This window comes from Lampetra fluviatilis, chromosome 67 (genome assembly GCF_964198595.1).
Source record: "Lampetra fluviatilis chromosome 67, kcLamFluv1.1, whole genome shotgun sequence".
Lineage (NCBI taxonomy): Eukaryota > Metazoa > Chordata > Hyperoartia > Petromyzontiformes > Petromyzontidae > Lampetra > Lampetra fluviatilis.
This window is the reverse complement of record NC_136341.1, coordinates 5815269-5832768: the sequence shown is the minus strand read 5'-3', so window position 1 is coordinate 5832768 and position 17500 is coordinate 5815269. Positions and strand designations below refer to the sequence as shown.

Below are 17500 nucleotides of genomic sequence, written 5' to 3'. Positions count from 1 at the left end.
CCATCTCTTCTCTAGCCCGTGCCTCCTGTACCACATCACTCCGTCTCTTCTCTAGCCCGTGCCTCCTGTACCACATCACTCCATCTCTTCTCTAGCCCGTGCCTCCTGTACCACATCACTCCGTCTCTTCTCTAGCCCGTGCCTCCTGTACCACATCACTCCATCTCTTCTCTAGCCCGTGCCTCCTGTACCACATCACTCCATCTCTTCTCTAGCCCGTGCCTCCTGTACCACATCACTCCATCTCTTCTCTAGCCCGTGCCTCCTGTACCACATCACTCAGTCTCTTCTCTAGCCCGTGCCTCCTGTACCACATCACTCCATCTCTTCTCTAGCCCGTGCCTCCTGTACCACATCACTCAGTCTCTTCTCTAGCCCGTGCCTCCTGTACCACATCACTCCATCTCTTCTCTAGCCCGTGCCGCGCCCGTCTAGCCCCCTCTATACCGCAGCCACCACCAGCAACACAACGGCCACCAACCCACTATGCTAACACCGCCACAACTTACAAAACACGGGGTCAGAGTGTCGAACACACGCAATGTATAGGTTCGTATGTATGTGTGATGTGGTGGTGGTGGTGGTGGTGGCGATTGCTTGCGTTACGATCGAAACGTCGTGATCTACAATTTGTTTTTATCCTACGTGACTTGACCGAAAGAATCAAAGAGGTTAACTTCACGCTTACAAATTTATGCCGAAATAAAAAAAAATCCATGCTCAAAATCAACATTTTTTTCAGCTGCTGCTGCTGCCTTTGACTCCAATTACAATCGTTTGCAACTCACACACACACTGACCCACACATTCACACACACACACACACTGACCCACACATTCACACACACACACACACACTGACCCACACATTCACACACACACACTGACTCACATATTCACACACACACACACTGACCCACACATTCACACACACACACACTGACCCACACATTCACACACACACACACTGACCCACACATTCACACACACACACTGACTCACACATTCACACACACACACTGACCCACACATTCACACACACACACTGACCCACACATTCACACACACACACACACACACTGACCCACACATTCACACACACACACACACACACTGACCCACACATTCACACACACACACTGACTCACATATTCACACACACACACACTGACCCACACATTCACACACACACACACTGACCCACACATTCACACACACACACACTGACTCACATATTCACACACACACACTGACCCACACATTCACACACACACACACTGACCCACACATTCACACACACACACACTGACTCACATATTCACACACACACACACTGACCCACACATTCACACACACACACTGACCCACACATTCACACACACACACACTGACCCACACATTCACACACACACACACTGACCCACACATTCACACACACACACTGACCCACACATTCACACACACACACACACTGACCCACACATTCACACACACACACACTGACCCACACATTCACACACACACACACACTGACCCACACATTCACACACACACACACTGACCCACACATTCACACACACACACACACTGACCCACACATTCACACACACACACACTGACCCACACATTCACACACACACACACACTGACCCACACATTCACACACACACACTGACCCACACATTCACACACACACACACACTGACCCACACATTCACACACACACACTGACCCACACATTCACACACACACACTGACCCACACATTCACACACACACACTGACCCACACATTCACACACACACACACACTGACCCACACATTCACACACACACACACACTGACCCACACATTCACACACACACACACACTGACCCACACATTCACACACACACACACACTGACCCACACATTCACACACACACACTGACCCACACATTCACACACACACACTGACCCACACATTCACACACACACACACACTGACCCACACATTCACACACACACACTGACCCACACATTCACACACACACACACACTGACCCACACATTCACACGCACACACTGACCCACACATTCACACACACACACTGACCCACACATTCACACACACACACTGACCCACACATTCACACACACACACACACTGACCCACACATTCACACACACACACACACTGACCCACACATTCACACACACACACACACTGACCCACACATTCACACACACACACACACTGACCCACACATTCACACACACACACTGACCCACACATTCACACACACACACTGACCCACACATTCACACACACACACACACTGACCCACACATTCACACACACACACTGACCCACACATTCACACACACACACACACTGACCCACACATTCACACACACACACTGACCCACACATTCACACACACACACTGACCCACACATTCACACACACACACTGACCCACACATTCACACACACACACACACACTGACCCACACATTCACACACACACACACACTGACCCACACATTCACACACACACACACACTGACCCACACATTCACACACACACACACACTGACCCACACATTCACACACACACACACACTGACTCACACATTCACACACACACTGACCCACACATTCACACACACACACACTGACCCACACATTCACACACACACTGACCCACACATTCACACACACACACTGACCCACACATTCACACACACACACTGACCCACACATTCACACACACACACTGACCCACACATTCACACACACACACTGACTCACACATTCACACACACACACACACTGACTCACATATTCACACACACACACTGACCCACACATTCACACACACACACTCACCCACACATTCACACACACACACTGACCCACACATTCACACACACACACACTGACTCACATATTCACACACACACACTCACCCACACATTCACACACACACACTCACCCACACATTCACACACACACACTGACCCACACATTCACACACACACACTGACCCACACATTCACACACACACACACACTGACCCACACATTCACACACACACACACACTGACCCACACATTCACACACACACACTGACCCACACATTCACACACACACACTGACCCACACATTCACACACACACACACTGACCCACACATTCACACACACACACTGACCCACACATTCACACACACACACACTGACCCACACATTCACACACACACACTGACCCACACATTCACACACACACACACACTGACCCACACATTCACACACACACACTGACCCACACATTCACACACACACACACACTGACCCACACATTCACACACACACACTGACCCACACATTCACACACACACACACACTGACCCACACATTCACACACACACACACACTGACTCACATATTCACACACACACACACACTGACTCACATATTCACACACACACACACACTGACTCACATATTCACACACACACACACTGACTCACATATTCACACACACACACTGACCCACACATTCACACACACACACACTGACTCACATATTCACACACACACACTCACCCACACATTCACACACACACGCACACACTCCAGCCCCTCCCCACCCTCCCCTCCTCACCCCACCCCTCCCCACCCTCCCCCTCCCCACCCTCCCCTCCCCACTCTCTCCACCCAGCCCCTCCCTCCCTCCCCACCCAGCCCCTCCCTCCCCACCCAGCCCCTCCACACCCTCCCCTCCCCACCCTACCCAGCCCCTCCCTCTCCACCCAGCCCCTCCCCACCCTCCCCTCTCCACCCAGCCCCTCCCCACCCTGCCCACCCAGCCCCTCCCCACCCTCCCCTCTCCACCCAGCCCCTCCCTCCCCACCCAGCCCCTCCCCACCCAGCCCCTCCCTCCCCACCCTCCCCTCTCCACCCAGCCCCTCCCCACCCAGCCCCTCCCTCCCCACCCTCCCCTCTCCACCCAGCCCCATCCCTCCCATTTTTGAATGCACATGGGGGGGGGGGGGGCACGGTGAACGAGCGGGCAGACGGAGAGGTAAACTCATCACGGAGCTGTTAGGTGCATCAGCCTTGACGGAGGAGGAATGTGATCGGAGGGCAACCCCAGAGGAGGTTTGCTTCCGGACACGCGCACGCAGAAGGGCGAAGATCCACCCCATCCCCTGTGCCGGCCTTCATCGCGGCACCGATGAAGGCCGGCGAAGACAAAGATCCCCCGTGTAGCCTCTAACAGACTGTTGGGGCAAGTGCTGTTAGTAGTAGCGAGTATCAGCAGCACCTATTAAGGTAGACACACAGACAAAGATCCCCCGTGTAGCCTCTAACAGAGTGTCGGGGCAAGTGCTGTGAGTAGTAGCGAGTAGCAGCCGCACCTGTGAAGGTAGACACAGACAAAGATCCCCCGTGTAGCCTCAACAGACTGTTGGGGCAAGTGCTGTTAGCGAGCAGCTATGAAGGCCGACACGGCACACGAGGGGGTGGGTGGCCAACACCACGCCCGGCCGCCTTTGTCTCCCCAGTGGCGATGTTTTTACGCACCGCGCCACATACTCATTTGAGGCTGAGTCGACCTAGGAGAGGCACCAGGACCGGTTCAGATAATCGTTAGTAATGTTGGCCGTGAGCGGGAATCGAACTCGGCTGGATACACTACTGCTCCCCACACACTCACTCATTCACACACTCAGACACACTCACACACTCACACAGTCACTCAGACACACTCTCACTCATACACACACTCAGACACACTCGCTCACTCACACACTCACACAGTCACTCATACACACACTCACTCATTCACACACTCACACACTCACTCATTCACACACTCAGACACACTCACTCACTCACACAGTCACTCAGACACACTCTCACTCATACACACACTCAGACACACTCACTCACTCACACACTCACACAGTCACTCATACACACACTCACTCATACACACACTCACTCACACACTCACTCACTCACACAGTCACTCAGACACACTCTCACTCATACACACACTCAGACACACTCACTCACTCACACACTCACACAGTCACTCATACACACACTCACTCATTCACACACTCACTCACACACTCACTAATTCACACACTCAGACACACTCACTCACAGTCACTCACACATTCACTCACTCACCCACTCACTCAGACACCACCACCACGGTTAGAGACTGGGTGAGGTAATTCGAGTCTGCTCACCCTCACACACTCACTCAGACACTCACTCAGACACACTCACTCACTCACATACTCACTCACACACTCACTCACTCACACACTCACTCAGACACACTCACTCAGACACACTCACTCACTCAGACACTCACTCACTCACACACTCACTCACACACTAACTCACACACTCACTCGCTCACACACTCACTCACACACACTCACTCACACTCTCACTCACTCAGACACACTTACGCTCATTCACTCACTCAGACACACTCACACTCACTCACCCACTCAGTCAAACACTCACTTACTCACTCACTCACACACTCACCCACTCACTCAGACACCACCACCACCACGGTTAGAGACTGGGTGAGGTAATTCGAGTCTGCTCACCCTCAACCCCATCAAGCACAGCCGCTGACGGCCTCCTATCGCCCAGAACAAATTCTCCAGCCGCGTGTCAAACCCATTGTCTCGGCGCGCAGGCAAAGGTCCCCCGGGTAGCCTTTAACGGGCCTGTTGGGAGGGCAAGTGCTCTGAGTAGTAGCAAGTAGCAGCAGCACCGAAAAAGACAAAGGTCCCCCGTGTAGCCTCTAACAGAGTGTTGGGGCAAGTGCTGTTAGCGAGTAGCAGCACCTATGAAAGCTACCGGCACTGTGGCACACGAGGGGGTGGGTGGCCAGCACCACGCCCGGCCGCCTTTGTCTCCCTAGATTGTATGATCTCCTCCACACACAAAAAGACAAAGATCCCCCGTATAGCCTTAGCAGACTGTTGGGGCAAGTGATGTTAGCGAGCATCCACACACACACGTTCACACACACCCACACACACATCCACACACACACGCACCCACACACACTCACGTCCACACACACTCACGTCCACACACACACATTCACACACACGTCCACACACACCCACGAACCCACACACGCACCCACACAAGCACACACACGCACCCACACAAGCACACACACACACCCCCCACACACACACCCCCACGCACACACACACATCCCCACACACACACCCACACACATATACCCCCCCCCACACCCCCACACACACCCCTCACACACAAACGCCCCCACACACACACACCCCCCCATACCCCCCCACACACCCCCCCACACCCCCACCCACACACCACCCCCACCCACACGCTCCCACAGGCGCGCGTCCGGGACTTGTCAAGAGGCTGTGGCTGAGACGACATCCATGCACCACGTCTGCTTTACCCATCACGGTGATAATAAAATAAAATAATAATCATCACCACCACCACCGCCGCCATCATCATCATCAGGCAGACGTGGCTACAGAGAGGTTGCTCTCTCGTTCCCAGAAGAAAAAAACGTTCCCTATACTCTGCACTGCCATCGTGCCGCTGTGTGTGAGACGAGAGCTTTAGAGCTAATCGGATTTATCCTCGGGAACAAATCAACATTCTGATGTTGATACTGGGCGATACAGACCCACAGGCTCACACAGAGACCCACAGGCTCACACAAAGACCCATAGACTCACACACAGAGACCCATAGACTCACACAGAGACCCACAGACTCACACAAAGACCCATAGACTCACACAGAGACCCATAGACTCACACACAGAGACCCATAGACTCACACAGAGACCCACAGACTCACACAAAGACCCATAGACTCACACAGAGACCCATAGACTCACACACAGACACCCATAGACTCACACACAGAGACCCACAGACTCACACAAAGACCCATAGACTCACACACAGAGACCCATAGACTCACACACAGAGACCCACAGACTCACACAAAGAGACCCATAGACTCACACAGAGACCCACAGACTCACACACAGAGACCCACAGACTCACACAAAGAGACCCATAGACTCACACAGAGACCCACAGACTCACACAGAGACCCAGAGACTCAGACAGAGACACAGAGACTCACACAGACACCCATAGACTCACACAAAGACCAAAAGAATCACACAGTGGCACAACTTCTCAAAGACACCCATAGGCTCGCACATAGACCCATAGACTCATACAGACATCCATAGACTCACACAGAGACCCATAGACTCATACAGAGACCCAAAGTCACGCAGAGATCCACAGACTCACACAGAGACCCTACAGACTGGCACTGAGACCCACAGCGTCACACAGAGACCCACAGACTCACACAGAGACCCACAGGCTCACACAGAGACCCACAGGCTCACACAAAGACCCATAGACTCACACACAGAGACCCATAGACTCACACAGAGACCCACAGACTCACACAAAGACCCATAGACTCACACAGAGACCCATAGACTCACACACAGAGACCCATAGACTCACACAGAGACCCACAGACTCACACAAAGACCCATAGACTCACACAGAGACCCATAGACTCACACACAGACACCCATAGACTCACACACAGAGACCCACAGACTCACACAAAGACCCATAGACTCACACACAGAGACCCATAGACTCACACACAGAGACCCACAGACTCACACAAAGAGACCCATAGACTCACACAGAGACCCACAGACTCACACACAGAGACCCACAGACTCACACAAAGAGACCCATAGACTCACACAGAGACCCACAGACTCACACAGAGACCCAGAGACTCAGACAGAGACACAGAGACTCACACAGACACCCATAGACTCACACAAAGACCAAAAGAATCACACAGTGGCACAACTTCTCAAAGACACCCATAGGCTCGCACATAGACCCATAGACTCATACAGACATCCATAGACTCACACAGAGACCCATAGACTCATACAGAGACCCAAAGTCACGCAGAGATCCACAGACTCACACAGAGACCCTACAGACTGGCACTGAGACCCACAGCGTCACACAGAGACCCATAGACTCACACAGAGACACAAAGTCTCACAGAGACCCATAGACTCACACAGAGATCCACAGACTCACACATAGACCCATAGACTCACACAGAGACCCACAGACTCACACGGAGACCCACAGCGTCACACAGAGGCCCATAGAGTCACGCAGATTGAAAACGCATTTCTTTAAAATAGCTTTGTGTGTGTTAGCTTGTTGCGATACACACACAAAGACAAAGATCGCCCGCATAGCCTTGACAAACTGTTGGGGCAAGTGCTGTGAGCGAGTAGCACCCGTGAAGGTCGGCACGGCACGCGACGGGGTGGGCGGTGAGCCCCCACGCCCGGCCGTCTTTGTCTCCCCATTGGTGAGTGGACCTGGGACCTTGACCGGTACCAGAGAATCGTCACCGGGGGTGCCGACCGTGAGCGGGAATCGAACTCGGGGACCCCGCGGGGTTTCGTGGCACGGCGCAACGCAGCGACACCAACACGCACTGCACACGCAGCACGACCACCACGACCACCACCACCACCATCATCACCACCACCACGACCACCACCACGACCACCACCACCACGACCACCACGACCACCACCACCACGACCACCACCACCATGACCACCACCGCGACCACCACCACGACCACCACCACGACCACCACGACCACCACCACGACCACCATCACCACTACCACGACCACCACCACGACCACCATCACCACGACCACCACCACCATCACCACGACCACCACCATCACCACGACCACCATCACGACTACCACCACGACGACCACCACCACGACCACCACCACCACCACGACCACCACCACGACCACCACCACCACGACCACCACCACGACCACAACCACCACGACCACCACCACCACGACCACCACCGCGACCACCACCACCACGACCACCACCGCGACCACCATCACCACGACCACCACCACCACAACCATCACGACCACCACCACCTCTCATCCCACCGTCTCCCACCTCCACCCCTCTCTCCACTTCGTCAAGCTGCTTATCATTTGTGATGGCCAACAGGGAAAAGCGACACATCAACTCGTGGCGGGGAGGGGTGGGGGGGTCCCATACCTAGAAAAATAAAAACAAAAACAGCTTAACCCAGCTTAGCAGCAGCAGCATCCTGCTAATCGCTGCGCCACCGCTCTCCGCATATTTTCCATGCGAAGACTTTACCGGGCGAACTGTTTCGCCTTGAGGGGGGGGGGGGGGGGGAGGAGGGTGGGGGCATTGAGTTTTTAAATCCTTTATATTAAGTTCGCTTGCTTGCTTGCTTGCGACCGTGCAAATCTTTCGGTCGTTTTTTAACCCACTTCCCGTGATCCAATCGAGCTGACATTTTGCACACAGACTCGTTGTGCGTGACAATTAATTTTCGTGAAATAAAAATTCCCAAATTTTACACTGTTTAGGGAAAAATAATTACAAATGTAATTACCAATTGCTTAATGGTGGCAGACAATCATCTGACCCATAGGTGGCAGCCATCTCAAGCCAGAGGACGAGAGGACTCTAGCCGCCCCGATGTCACGCATATAAAGGATTTACAGTGAAAAACTTTGTTTTTACGGGTTAATTTTTTGTCAAGTCCCCCGCCAGCCGTCTTGCGTTAGCTGGGAACGTTACCAGAACGCCAACATCACGGGGAGCATTTGTCTCAGTTTGCGGTGTCTCTCTCTCTCTCGCTGTCTCATTGCGGCCGCCATTCTCAGTGGAAACAAACGTACAAGTCTCCCCCGTAGCCAAACGCTGCGGTGACCTCCAGTGGAGGTTGGCACACTGCACGTTGCCATCGGCTGTGTGGCTCAGCCGAATCTCTTGCCGGGGGTAACAGACTTGTGCATTTCCTGCGGTGCCAGGAAGGATCTGCCCCACCGGTACCTACTCTGCCAGCGGCTCAAACCAATGTTCCGCCCCCATTGGAACCAATGGTGTAAATGCTTTACCCCGAGCTCTCATACTCTGATGGTGCATTGTCTTTGAGTTGTGCGCGCCTTTTGGCGTCATCTGGTCCAACACCAAGTGAGACTAGGCTCTAAGGAAAGCTGTCACGGGTGTGGACCAATCAACTTCAAGGACAGTGCATACATTATAAGAGTTGTGTTTATTGTTTGCATTATGGCTGCAGGTATTGTGGTCTATGCAAACATGACTCCTTGTAAAAAAAGGTGTCAGTTTTGTTGCTAGATAGAAGGGTAAAAAACTAATTATCAATGTTCTGCCTTTTGGGGGACATCTTCAGGAAACTGGGGGTGCCCTTCTACCACATCAGCAGCTTCGTATATGGGGTGGTGCCTTACCTGGCTAACAAGCGCCATGACTTCGCCAACTTCGCCTGTGCTCAGGCGAAGATGGCGGTGTTACAGAATGAGGGAAAATATGCTGGAAGGTGACACTGACGGCTGCTCTGTGGAGCTTCCAGTGTTAAGAGGCCTGCTCAAGGCGCGGCTCCGGCTGATACACTACACTATACACTACACTATACACTACACTATACACTACACTATACACTACTATACACGACACTATACACTACACGATACACTATACACTACACTATACACTACACTACACACTACACTACACTACACACTATACACTACACGATACACTACACGATACACTATACACTACATTATACACTACACTACACTATACACTACACTATACACTCCACTATACACTACACGATACACTATACACTACACTACACACTACACTATGTACTACACGATACACTCCACTATACACTACACTATACACTACACTATACACTACACTATACACTACACTATACACTACACTATACACTACACTATACACTACAACACCCTGGTCTCAAGTCTCCCTCCATGCCGTGGCTTCGACGCTGGCCGCTGGCTGGGCTACTTTAAACCGCGTGGCCGTCACCCACGCGGCACGCTCGTTAGGCGAACGAAATCGAATCAATCGTTCAGTCAGCACGACAATCAATCGGTGGGGGGGAGGGGGGAGTAGACGGGGGAGTCTGTTAAAAAAAGAAAAATCAACGCAAAGAAGGAGATGCCTCATTGAGTGACTCGTTTCTAAGGGCGAGCGGGGAGGGGAAATCGACGCCGATATGGGGGGAGGAGGAGAGGGGTGGGTGGGGAGGGGAGGGGTGGTGGGTGGGGTGGTGGGTGGGGTGGTGGGGTGGTGTGTGGGGAGAGGGTGGGTTGGGGTGGTGTGTGGGGTGGTGTGTGGGGAGAGGGTGGGTTGGGTGGTGTGTGGGGTGTTGGGTGGGGTGGTGGGGTGCTGTGGGTGGGGAGGGGGTGGGTGGGGAGGGGAGGGGATGGATGGTGGGTGGGGTGGTGGGGTGGTGGGTGGGGAGGGGGTGGTGTGGGGAGGTGGGTGGGGTGGTGGTGTGGGTGGGGTGGTGGGTGGGGTGGATGGGGTGGTGTGGGGAGGTGGGTGGGTGGGTGGGTGGGGTGGTGTGGGGAGGTGGGTGGGTGGGTGGGTGGGTGGGTGGGGTGGTGTGTGGGGTGGTGGGGTGGTGTGGGGAGGTGGGTGGGTGGGTGGAGTGGTGTGTGGGGTGGATGGGGTGGTGTGGGGAGGTGGGTGGGTGGGTGGGGTGGTGCGTGGGGTGGTGGGGTGCTGTGGGTGGGGAGAGGGTGGGTTGGGTGGTGTGGGGAGGTGGGTGGGGTGGTGGGGTGGTGTTTGGGGTGCTGTAGGTGAGGTGGTGGGGTGCTGTGGGTGGGGAGGGGGTGGGGAGGGGGTGGGTGGGGTGTGGAGAGGTGGGTGGGGTGGTTGGTGTGGTGGATGGGGTGCTGTGGGTGAGGTGGTGGGATTCTGTGGGTGGGGAGGGGTGGTGGGTGGGGTGGTGGGGTGGTGTGGGTGGGGTGGTCGGGTGGGTGGTGGGTGGGGTGGTTGGTGTGGTGGATGGGGTGCTGTGGGTGAGGTGGTGGGATTCTGTGGGTGGGGAGGGGTGGTGGGTGGGGTGGTGGGGTGGTGTGGGTGGGGTGGTCGGGTGGGTGGTGGGTGGGGTGGTGGGTGGGGTGGGTGGGGTGGGTGGTGTGGGGAGGGGGTGGGTGGGTGTGGGGAGGGGGTGGGTGGGGTGTGGGGAGGTGGGTGGGGTGGGTGGTGTGGGGAGGTAGTCAACATCTCCTAGCCACCGTGGTGATGATGATGAGAGAGAGACGCAGACTCCAAATCTACAGCAGCAGGCATCAAGGTTGGGATCTAACCCACGACCTCCTGCACACCAGGCGAGGTAGTTAACATCTTTCATAATCAACGATTTTTGGGTTTAGATCGCGTTATTTATAAATGTGTCGTAACCCTCCACCACCCGACATGGCCAATCAGTAAAAAAAAGTGTCACGTTGACAAAAGACAAAATCGTTCACTGCTTTAGCCCACCGGTGTGTTGAAGCGTGGAACCACAACATTTACAATTTGAGTAGTACGACGTTTCGCTGGTAATTGCATCCAGCATCATCGGGCAATTCGCCAGAATGGTGAGGCTCTGCTGTGTCTCCCGTTCTTATATAGAGCAGCAGCAGGGTGACGTCATCATTAACTCATTAACTCATCAGGTGCAAAGATTTGAGGGGGGGGGTTATTGTAATTATATACTTGATTAGTAATAAGGCTATTGTTACGATGCGAGTTGTAGATTAGTAATCATTTGGAATGTGTTCTATTGTGATTATGCTACATTAATAATCAGTTAGTGCTTGTCTCCCTTATAAGGAATTGTAATGCATCTTATTTAATAATACGCTTCCAGGCCGCACTAAGCCTGTAGCTGTCTGAGCGATTAAAGTTATTTCTGTTTCTCTCAATCTCAATGGATTCTCTAATTAGTCTTTGCCAGTAGTAACTAGTTTTACACAACACTTCAACGTTGTCAAAATCAATTGAGTGTCCCTGTTGGCAAGCATGTTCTGCCACTGCCGACAGTTGTGTTTGCGATAGTTTAATATTTCTCTGGTGTTCTTTAAACTAGTTAACATCTCCTAGCCACCGTGATGATGATGATGAGAGAGACACGCAAACTGCAAATATACAATCTTGAATTGAAGCTTTCGTGACTGCAGGAATCCATACTCTTTGGTTCTTTCGGTAAAGGCACGTGGGTAGAAAATAAAATAACAGCAGCGGGCGTCAGGGTCGGGATCGAACCCACGACCTCCTGCGTACCAGGCGAGGTAGTCAACATCTCCTAGCCACCGGGGGTCACCACTTCATTGATTGATTGATTGAATTTCTGCGCCAGGCGATGGAACGGGTTCATGCATAGATTGACTAAGAGAGAGAGACAGGGAGAGAAATTGACAGAGAGAGATATTGACAGAGAGAGATATTGACAGAGAGAGATGGACTGGCACACACACAGAGATAAAATGACAGACAGAAAGATGGACTCGGAGAGAGATGGATTGACGGACAGGGAGAGATTGACACAGAGAGACGGATAGAGATGGACTGACACACACAGAGAGAGATACAATGGCATACAGAGAGATGGACTTAGAGAGAGAGATGGATTGACAGAGAGGGAGAGATAAACACATTGCCCTGCGGAGGGAGCTGGTAGGAACGTCGGGTTGCTCGGTCAATGGCCTGCAGGGTCAACGGCGGCGTGGTGTATTCCGCAAATATGCCCGACTGTGAGGGCGGGCACAAGCCGGCGTGAGTAGGTGAAACGTTGAGTTTTATAAGGGCACCACGGGGTGACCAGCCCCTCCCCACCCAGCCCCACCCTCCCCACCCAGCCCCTCCCCACCCTTCCCTCCCCACCCAGCCCCTCCCCACCCTCCCCACCCAGCCCCACCCTCCCCTCCCCACCCAACCCCTCCCCACCCTCCCCACCCAGCCCAGCCCCACCCTCCCCTCCCCACCCAACCCCTCCCCACCCTCCCCACCCAGCCCAGCCCCACCCTCCCCTCCCTCTCCACCCCACCCAGCCCCACCCCTCCCATTTTATGGATGCACGACGGATGGACACGATAATCCCCTGTGGGCTGGTGTAACCAGGAGGTTACTACCGGTAAATAACAAAGAGACTGACTTAGAGAAAAATAGATTGACAGACAGAGAGAGAAATCAAACGAACAGAGAGAGAGAGAGAGATGGACTGACAGACAGAGATAAATTAACAGAGAGAGAGAGAGATGGACTTGGAGAGAGACATGGTTGAACACCCTGAGGGAGATGGATTTGCGGAGACAGACCGATGCATTGAAAGAAACAATTGGGAGGTGGATTTCAAGAGATACAGCGACGCATTTACAAAGCGAGATGGATCGATTGGCAGCCATATGGCTTGACAGATAGATTCACAGAGATATCCACTGACAGAGTGATGGATTTACAGATACGGATTGATAGAAATATCGATTGATCGAGAGATGACGGACAGAGTGATGGATTGACAGATGCGGATTGATAGGAATATCGATTCATTGAGAGATGACTGACAGAGTGATGGATTGACAGATACGGATTGATAGGAATATCGATTGATCGAGAGATGACGGACAGAGTGATGGATTGACAGATGCGGATTGATAGGAATATCGATTGATCGAGAGATGACGGACAGAGTGATGGATTGACAGATACGGATTGATAGGAATATCGATTGATCGAGAGATGACGGACAGAGTGATGGATTGACAGTTGCGGATTGATAGGAATATCGATTCATTGAGAGATGACTGACAGAGTGATGGATTGACAGATACGGATTGATAGGAATATCGATTGATCGAGAGATGACGGACAGAGTGATGGATTGACAGATGCGGATTGATAGGAATATCGATTCATTGAGATGACTGATAGAGTGATGGATTGACAGATACGGATTGATAGGAATATCGATTGATCGAGAGATGACGGACAGAGTGATGGATTGACAGATGCGGATTGATAGAAATATCGATTGATCGAGAGATGACGGACAGAGTGATGGATTGACAGATGCGGATTGATAGGAATATCGATTCATTGAGAGATGACTGACAGAGTGATGGATTGACAGATACGGATTGATAGGAATATCGATTGATCGAGAGATGACGGACAGAGTGATGGATTGACAGATGCGGATTGATAGGAATATCGATTGATCGAGAGATGACGGACAGAGTGATGGATTGACAGATACGGATTGATAGGAATATCGATTGATCGAGAGATGACGGACAGAGTGATGGATTGACAGTTGCGGATTGATAGGAATATCGATTCATTGAGAGATGACTGACAGAGTGATGGATTGACAGATACGGATTGATAGGAATATCGATTGATCGAGAGATGACGGACAGAGTGATGGATTGACAGATGCGGATTGATAGGAATATCGATTCATTGAGATGACTGATAGAGTGATGGATTGACAGATACGGATTGATAGGAATATCGATTCATTGAGAGATGACGGACAGAGTGACGGATTGACAGATACGGATTGATAGGAATATCGATTCATTGAGAGATGACGGACAGAGTGACGGATTGACAGATACGGATTGATAGGAATATCGATGGATCGAGAGATGACTGACAGAGTGATGGATTGACAGCCAGATTGATTCATTGATTGACAGATTTGGATCGATTGACAGGGATATGGATTGATTAATTGATTGACTATATAAGAACGGGAGACAGAGCAGAGCCTCACCGTTCTGGCGAATTGCCCGATGATGCTGGATGCAATTACCAGCGAAACGTCGTACTCAAAAAAAATTGTAAATGTTGTGGTTTCACTCTTCAACACACCGGTGGGCTAAAGTAGTGAACGATTTTGTCTTTTGTCAACGTGACACTTTTTTTAATCCTTTATATTAAGTTCACTTGCTTGCGCGCTTACGACCGTGCAAATATTTCGGTCGTTTTTTAACCCACTTCCCGTGATCCAATCGAGCTGACATTTTGCACACAGACTCGTTGTGCGTGACAATTAATTTTCGTGAAAAAAGGATTTCCTAAATTTTCCACTTTTTAGGAATTTTTTTTTTTATATTTAATTTAAAATACCATTGTGATAAAAATGAAACTCTTACTCAAGAAAAACAGAAATGAATAATAAAATAAAACCGATGCCACGCATATAAAGGATTTATAGTGAAAAACTTAGTTTTTACGGGTTAATTTTTTTACTGATTGGCCGTGTCGGGTGGTGGAGGGTTACGACACATTTATAAATAACGCATCTAAACCCAAAAACGTTGATTATGAATGATTGACGTAGCCAACCCTAGCTAAGAATCGGAGGCGCGGGGGCGGGAGGACATTAAACTAAACGACAGTAGCAAGCGGGTCTGAGGAAATGAGCTTACCAATCGAGGCGATGGGTTATTTGTAAGCCGCGTAGCTCCCAGCGGGCTCTCCAAACATACGGAAGGGCGAGAGAGCGTTCCAGACGGCCGCAGGAGAGGCGGCGGCCGTCTGAAAGCGCCGCGCGGCAACGGAGACGCCGGTGACCTCCGCCTTTGTTGGATGGCCAGCCCAAAATTGTAGTGTATAGTGTAGTGTATAGTTTAGTGTATAGTGTAGTGTATAGTGTAGTGTATAGTGTAGTGTATAGTAATGTATAGTGTAGTGTATAGTGTAGTGTATAGTGTAGTGCATAGTAGTGTATAGTGTAGTGCATAGTAGTGTATAGTGTAGTGTATAGTAGTGTTTAGTGTAGTGTATAGTAGTGTATAGTGTAGTGTATAGTAGTGTATAGTGTAGTGTATAGTGTAGTGTATAGTTTAGTGTATAGTGTAGTGTATAGTAGTGTATATTGTAGTGTATAGTAGTGTATAGTGTAGTGTATAGTACTGTATAGTGTAGTGTATAGTGTAGTGTATAGTTTAGTGTATAGTGTAGTGTATAGTAGTGTATATTGTAGTGTATAGTGTAGTGTATAGTTTAGTGTATAGTAGTGTATAGTGTAGAGTGTGTAGTGTATAGTGTAGTGTATAGTGTAGTGTATAGTAGTGTGTAGTGTAGTGTATAGTGTAGTGTATAGTGTAGTGTATAGTGTAGTGTATAGTAGTGTATAGTGTAGTGTGTAGTGTATAGTGTAGTGTATAGTAGTGCATAGTGTAGTGTATAGTGTAGTAGTGTATAGTGTAGTGTATAGTGTGTAGTGTAGTGTAGTGTGTAGTGTAGTGTAGTGCATAGTGTAGTGTACAGTGCAGTGTATAGTGTAGTGTATAGTGTAGTGGTATAGTGTCGTGTATAGTATGGTATGTAGTGTAGGTAGTGTATAGGTGTATAGTGTAGTGTATAGTGTAGTGTATAGGTAAGAGAAGTGTATCGTAGAGAAGTGTTATAGTGTAGTGTATAGTGCAGTTGTATAGTGTAGTAGTGTATAGTATGGTATATTGCAATGTATAGTGT

The 17500-nt window shown here is 51.0% G+C and overlaps 1 protein-coding gene across 1 annotated transcript in view; it reads right to left on the bottom strand.

The window, feature by feature from the left end:
- Positions 1-17500, bottom strand: part of LOC144952415 (dynein axonemal heavy chain 2-like) — a 254517-nt gene that overhangs the window by 226042 nt on the left and 10975 nt on the right.